We start from the raw sequence: 6000 nt of genomic DNA, 5'->3' as shown, positions 1-6000 counted from the left end.
GGAATGTCATGCAGTGTGTAATTTGAAGTAGACAGATTGCAGATGCAGTACTTTTCTCTAGATGACATCAACATTTTTTTCTTTGTATTGACAGGACAACTATTTGGTGTGTAAAAAGACCGTGAGGCTGTTGCACATCACATTTTTTTTGAGGTTGTAAAGTGAGTGAAATGGATATAGAGCCCATGTGTGTGAGAGTCAAGAGCTTACGGCCATACCACTCTGAACACGCCTGATCTCGGAAGCTAAGCAGGGTTGGGCCTGGTTAGTACTTGGATGGGAGACCGCTTGGGAATACCAGGTGTTGTAAGCTTTTTTGTTTCATTGTGAGGAAAGGGCAGCTTTGAGTGTTTGGGGACCAGCATGAGCGAGCTTCCCTCACACACCTTTTCTTGAAGCGCCCTCCACAGCTTTGGAATGGAATGTCATGCAGTGGTTAATTTGAAGTAGACAGATGGCAGATGCAGTACTTTTCTCTAGATGACATCAACATTCTTTTCTTTTATTGACAGGACACCGATTTGGCGTGTGAAAAGACCCTGAGGCTGTTGCGCATCACTTTTTTTCTGAGGTTGTAAATTGTGTGAAATGGATATAGAGCCCATGTGTGTCAGAGTCAAAGGCTTATGGCCATACTACTCTGAACACGCCCGATCTCGTCTGATCTCGGAAGCCAAGCAGGGTCGGGCCTGGTTAGTACTTGGATGGAAGACCGCCTGGGAATACCAGGTGCTGTAAGCTTTTTTATTTCTTTGTGAGGAAAGGGCAGCTTTGAGTCTTTGGGGACCAGCATGAGCGAGCTTCCCTCACACACCTTTTCTTGAAGCGCCCTCCACAGCTTTCGAATGGAATGTCATGCAGTGTGTAATTTGAAGTAGACAGATTGCAGATGCAGTACTTTTCTCTAGATGACATCAACATTTTTTTCTTTGTATTGACAGGACAACTATTTGGTGTGTAAAAAGACCGTGAGGCTGTTGCACATCACATTTTTTTTGAGGTTGTAAAGTGAGTGAAATGGATATAGAGCCCATGTGTGTGAGAGTCAAGGGCTTACGGCCATACCACTCTGAACACGCCCGATCTCGTCTGATCTCGGAAGCTTAGCAGGGTCGGGCCTGGTTAGTCCTTGGATGGAAGACCGCCTGGGAATACCAGGTGCTGTAAGCTTTTTTGTTTCATTGTGAGGAAAGGGCCGCTTTGAGTCTTTGGGGACCAGCATGAGCGAGCTTCCCTCACACACCTTTTCTTGAAGCGCCCTCTGCCGCTTTGGAATGGAATTTCATGCAGTGGTTAATTTGAAGAAGACAGATGGCAGATGCAGTACTTTTCTCTCGATGACATCAACATTCTTTTCTTTTATTGACAGGACACCGATTTGGCGTGTGAAAAGACCCTGAGGCTGTTGCGCATCACTTTTTTCAGAGGTTGTAAATTGTGTGAAATGGATATAGAGCCCATGTGTGTGAGAGTCAAAGGCTTATGGCCATACTACTCTGAACACGCCCGATCTCGTCTGATCTCGGAAGCTAAGCAGGGTTGGGCCTGGTTAGTACTTGGATGGAAGACTGCCTGGGAATACCAGGTGCTGTAAGCTTTTTTATTTCTTTGTGAGGAAAGGGCAGCTTTGAGTCTTTGGGGACCAGCATGAGCGAGCTTCCCTCACACACCTTTTCTTGAAGTGCCCTCCACAGCTTTCGAATGGAATGTCATGCAGTGTGTAATTTGAAGTAGACAGATTGCAGATGCAGTACTTTTCTCTAGATGACATCAACATTTTTTTCTTTGTATTGACAGGACAACTATTTGGTGTGTAAAAAGACCGTGAGGCTGTTGCACATCACATTTTTTTTGAGGTTGTAAAGTGAGTGAAATGGATATAGAGCCCATGTGTGTGAGAGTCAAGGGCTTACGGCCATACCACTCTGAACACGCCCGATCTCGTCTGATCTCGGAAGCTTAGCAGGGTCAGGCCTGGTTAGTACTTGGATGGAAGACCGCCTGGGAATACCAGGTGCTGTAAGCTTTTTTATTTCTTTGTGAGGAAAGGGCAGCTTTGAGTCTTTGGGGACCAGCATGAGCGAGCTTCCCTCACACACCTTTTCTTGAAGCGCCCTCCACAGCTTTGGAATGGAATGTCATGCAGTGGTTAATTTGAAGTAGACAGATGGCAGATGCAGTACTTTTCTCTAGATGACAACAACATTCTTTTCTTTTATTGACAGGACACCTATTTGGCGTGTGAAAAGACCCTGAGGCTGTTGCGCTTCACTTTTTTTCTGAGGTTGTAAATTGTGTGAAATGGATATAGAGCCCATGTGTGTCTGAGTCAAGGGCTTACGGCCATACCACTCTGAACACGCCCGATCTCGTCTGATCTCGGAAGCTAAGCAGGGTCGGGACTGGTTAGTACTTGAATGGGAGACCGCCTGGGAATACCAGGTGCTGTAAGCTTTTTTGTTTCATTGTGAGGAAAGGGCAGCTTTGAGTGTTTGGGGACCAGCATGAGCGAGCTTCCCTCACACACCTTTTCTTGAAGCGCCCTCCACAGCTTTGGAATGGAATGTCATGCAGTGGTTAATTTGAAGTAGACAGATGGCAGATGCAGTACTTTTCTCGAGATGACATCAACATTCTTTTCTTTGTATTGACAGGACAACTATTTGGTGTGTAAAAAGGCCGTGAGGCTGTTGCACATCACATTTTTTTTGAAGTTGTAAAGTGAGTGAAATGGATATAGAGCCCATGTGTGTGAGAGTCAAGGGCTTACGGCCATACCACTCTGAACACGCCCGATCTCGTCTGATCTCGGAAGCTTAGCAGGGTCGGGCCTGGTTAGTACTTGGATGGAAGACCGCCTGGGAATACCAGGTGCTGTAAGCTTTTTTGTTTCATTGTGAGGAAAGGGCCGCTTTGAGACTTTGGGGACCAGCATGAGCGAGCTTCCCTCACACACCTTTTCTTGAAGGGCCCTCTGCAGCTTTGGAATGGAATTTCATGCAGTGGTTAATTTGAAGAAGACAGATGGCAGATGCAGTACTTTTCTCTCGATGACATCAACATTCTTTTGTTTTATTGACAGGACACCGATTTGGCTTGTGAAAAGACCCTGAGGCTGTTGCGCATCACTTTTTTTCTGAGGTTGTAAAGTGTGTGAAATGGATATAGAGCCCATGTGTGTGAGAGTCAAGAGCTTACGGCCATACCACTCTGAACACGCCCGATCTCGTCTGATCTCGGAAGCTAAGCAGGGTTGGGCCTGGTTAGTACTTGGATGGGAGACCGCCTGGGAATACAAGGTGCTGTAAGCTTTTTTGTTTCATTGTAAGGAAAGGGCAGCTTTGAGTGTTTGGGGACCAGCATGAGCGAGCTTCCCTCACACACCTTTTCTTAAAGCGCCCTCCACAGCTTTGGAATGGAATGTCATGCAGTGGTTAATTTGAAGTAGACAGATGGCAGATGCAGTACTTTTCTCTAGATGACATCAACATTCTTTTCTTTTATTGACAGGACACCTATTTGGCGTGTGAAAAGACCCTGAGGCTGTTGCGCTTCACTTTTTTTCTGAGGTTGTAAATTGTGTGAAATGGATATAGAGCCCATGTGTGTCAGAGTCAAGGGCTTACGGCCATACCACTCTGAACACGCCCGATCTCGTCTGATCTCGGAAGCTAAGCAGGGTCGGACCTGGTTAGTACTTGGATGGGAGACCGCCTGGGAATACCAGGTGCTGTAAGCTTTTTTGTTTCATTGTGAGGAAAGGGCAGCTTTGAGTGTTTGGGGACCAGCATGAGCGAGCTTCCCTCACACACCTTTTCTTGAAGCGCCCTACACAGCTTTCGGATGGAATGTCATGCAGTGTGTAATTTGAAGTAGACAGATTGCAGATGCAGTACTTTTCTCTAGATGACATCAACATTTTTTTCTTTGTATTGACAGGACAACTATTTGGTGTGTAAAAAGACCGTGAGGCTGTTGCACATCACATTTTTTTTGAGGTTGTAAAGTGAGTGAAATGGATATCGAGCCCATGTGTGTGAGAGTCAAGGGCTTACGGCCATACCACTCTGAACACGCCCGATCTCGTCTGATCTCGGAAGCTTAGCAGGGTCGGGCCTGGTTAGTACTTGGATGGAAGACCGCCTGGGAATACCAGGTGCTGTAAGCTTTTTTGTTTCATTGTGAGGAAAGGGCAGCTTTGAGTGTTTGGGGACCAGCATGAGCGAGCTTCCCTCACACACCTTTTCTTGAAGCGCCCTACACAGCTTTCGGATGGAATGTCATGCAGTGTGTCATTTGAAGTAGACAGATTGCAGATGCAGTACTTTTCTCTCAATGACATCAACATTCTTTTGTTTTATTGACAGGACACCGATTTGGCGTGTGAAAAGACCCTGAGGCTGTTGCGCATCACTTTTTTTCTGAGGTTGTAAAGTGTGTGAAATGGATATAGAGCCCATGTGTGTGAGAGTCAAGAGCTTACGGCCATACCACTCTGAACACGCCTGATCTCGTCTGATCTCGGAAGCTAAGCAGGGTCGGGCCTGGTTAGTACTTGGATGGGAGACCGCCTGGTAATACCAGGTGCTGTAAGCTTTTTTGTTTCATTGTGAGGAAAGTGCAGCTTTGAGTGTTTGGGGACCAGCATGAGCGAGCTTCCCTCACACACCTTTTCTTGAAGTGCCCTCCACAGCTTTGGAATGGAATGTCATGCAGTGTGTAATTTGAAGTAGACAGATTGCAGATGCAGTACTTTTCTCTAGATGACATCAACATTTTTTTCTTTGTATTGACAGGACAACTATTTGGTGTGTAAAAAGACCGTGAGGCTGTTGCACATCACATTTTTTTTGAGGTTGTAAAGTGAGTGAAATGGATATCGAGCCCATGTGTGTGAGAGTCAAGGGCTTACGGCCATACCACTCTGAACACGCCCGATCTCGTCTGATCTCGGAAGCTTAGCAGGGTCGGGCCTGGTTAGTACTTGGATGGAAGACCGCCTGGGAATACCAGGTGCTGTAAGCTTTTTTGTTTCATTGTGAGGAAAGGGCCGCTTTGAGTGTTTGGGGACCAGCATGAGCGAGCTTCCCTCACACACCTTTTCTTGAAGCGCCCTCTGCAGCTTTGGAATGGAATTTCATGCAGTGGTTAATTTGAAGAAGACAGATGGCAGATGCAGTACTTTTCTCTCGATGACATCAACATTCTTTTGTTTTATTGACAGGACACCGATTTGGCTTGTAAAAAGACCCTGAGGCTGTTGCGCATCACTTTTTTTCTGAGGTTGTAAAGTGTGTGAAATGGATATAGAGCCCATGTGTGTGAGAGTCAAGAGCTTACGGCCATACCACTCTGAACACGCCCGATCTCGTCTGATCTCGGAAGCTAAGCAGGGTTGGGCCTGGTTAGTACTTGGATGGGAGACCGCCTGGGAATACAAGGTGCTGTAAGCTTTTTTGTTTCATTGTAAGGAAAGGGCAGCTTTGAGTGTTTGGGGACCAGCATGAGCGAGCTTCCCTCACACACCTTTTCTTAAAGCGCCCTCCACAGCTTTGGAATGGAATGTCATGCAGTGGTTAATTTGAAGTAGACAGATGGCAGATGCAGTACTTTTCTCTAGATGACATCAACATTCTTTTCTTTTATTGACAGGACACCTTTTTGGCGTGTGAAAAGACCCTGAGGCTGTTGCGCTTCACTTTTTTTCTGAGGTTGTAAATTGTGTGAAATGGATATAGAGCCCATGTGTGTCAGAGTCAAGGGCTTACGGCCATACCACTCTGAACACGCCCGATCTCGTCTGATCTCGGAAGCTAAGCAGGGTCGGACCTGGTTAGTACTTGGATGGGAGACCGCCTGGGAATACCAGGTGCTGTAAGCTTTTTTGTTTCATTGTGAGGAAAGGGCAGCTTTGAGTGTTTGGGGACCAGCATGAGCGAGCTTCCCTCACACACCTTTTCTTGAAGCGCCCTACACAGCTTTCGGATGGAATGTCATGCA

The 6000-nt window shown here is 46.4% G+C and overlaps 13 non-coding genes and 1 pseudogene across 13 annotated transcripts; all 14 read left to right on the top strand.

The window, feature by feature from the left end:
* Positions 1 to 204: 204 nt before the first annotated feature.
* LOC147265729 (5S ribosomal RNA) lies at positions 205 to 313 on the top strand (annotated as a pseudogene).
* A 309-nt stretch (positions 314 to 622) lies between these two features.
* Positions 623 to 741, top strand: LOC147265728 (5S ribosomal RNA). Its single transcript, XR_015114360.1, has one exon. It is a non-coding gene; the product is annotated as a 5S ribosomal RNA (ribosomal RNA).
* A 310-nt stretch (positions 742 to 1051) lies between these two features.
* Positions 1052 to 1170, top strand: LOC147265727 (5S ribosomal RNA). Its single transcript, XR_015115125.1, has one exon. It is a non-coding gene; the product is annotated as a 5S ribosomal RNA (ribosomal RNA).
* A 308-nt stretch (positions 1171 to 1478) lies between these two features.
* LOC147265726 (5S ribosomal RNA) lies at positions 1479 to 1597 on the top strand. Its single transcript, XR_015114404.1, has one exon. It is a non-coding gene; the product is annotated as a 5S ribosomal RNA (ribosomal RNA).
* A 310-nt stretch (positions 1598 to 1907) lies between these two features.
* On the top strand, positions 1908 to 2026 carry LOC147265725 (5S ribosomal RNA). The gene has a single exon (XR_015115110.1). It is a non-coding gene; the product is annotated as a 5S ribosomal RNA (ribosomal RNA).
* Positions 2027 to 2335: 309 nt separating this feature from the next.
* Positions 2336 to 2454, top strand: LOC147265724 (5S ribosomal RNA). Its single transcript, XR_015113552.1, has one exon. It is a non-coding gene; the product is annotated as a 5S ribosomal RNA (ribosomal RNA).
* Positions 2455 to 2764: 310 nt separating this feature from the next.
* On the top strand, positions 2765 to 2883 carry LOC147265723 (5S ribosomal RNA). Its single transcript, XR_015113953.1, has one exon. It is a non-coding gene; the product is annotated as a 5S ribosomal RNA (ribosomal RNA).
* A 309-nt stretch (positions 2884 to 3192) lies between these two features.
* On the top strand, positions 3193 to 3311 carry LOC147265722 (5S ribosomal RNA). The gene has a single exon (XR_015113040.1). It is a non-coding gene; the product is annotated as a 5S ribosomal RNA (ribosomal RNA).
* A 309-nt stretch (positions 3312 to 3620) lies between these two features.
* On the top strand, positions 3621 to 3739 carry LOC147265721 (5S ribosomal RNA). Its single transcript, XR_015115560.1, has one exon. It is a non-coding gene; the product is annotated as a 5S ribosomal RNA (ribosomal RNA).
* Positions 3740 to 4049: 310 nt separating this feature from the next.
* Positions 4050 to 4168, top strand: LOC147265720 (5S ribosomal RNA). Its single transcript, XR_015113952.1, has one exon. It is a non-coding gene; the product is annotated as a 5S ribosomal RNA (ribosomal RNA).
* Positions 4169 to 4477: 309 nt separating this feature from the next.
* On the top strand, positions 4478 to 4596 carry LOC147265719 (5S ribosomal RNA). The gene has a single exon (XR_015114175.1). It is a non-coding gene; the product is annotated as a 5S ribosomal RNA (ribosomal RNA).
* Positions 4597 to 4906: 310 nt separating this feature from the next.
* LOC147265718 (5S ribosomal RNA) lies at positions 4907 to 5025 on the top strand. Its single transcript, XR_015113951.1, has one exon. It is a non-coding gene; the product is annotated as a 5S ribosomal RNA (ribosomal RNA).
* A 309-nt stretch (positions 5026 to 5334) lies between these two features.
* Positions 5335 to 5453, top strand: LOC147265717 (5S ribosomal RNA). Its single transcript, XR_015113039.1, has one exon. It is a non-coding gene; the product is annotated as a 5S ribosomal RNA (ribosomal RNA).
* A 309-nt stretch (positions 5454 to 5762) lies between these two features.
* Positions 5763 to 5881, top strand: LOC147265716 (5S ribosomal RNA). The gene has a single exon (XR_015115559.1). It is a non-coding gene; the product is annotated as a 5S ribosomal RNA (ribosomal RNA).
* The last annotated feature ends 119 nt before the right edge of the window (positions 5882 to 6000 follow it).

This window comes from Aulostomus chinensis, chromosome 4 (genome assembly GCF_037954235.1).
Source record: "Aulostomus chinensis isolate RoL2024-O1b breed Wild chromosome 4, RoL_Achi_v1.0, whole genome shotgun sequence".
Lineage (NCBI taxonomy): Eukaryota > Metazoa > Chordata > Actinopteri > Syngnathiformes > Aulostomidae > Aulostomus > Aulostomus chinensis.
This window is presented reverse-complemented; position numbering and strand designations above follow the sequence as displayed.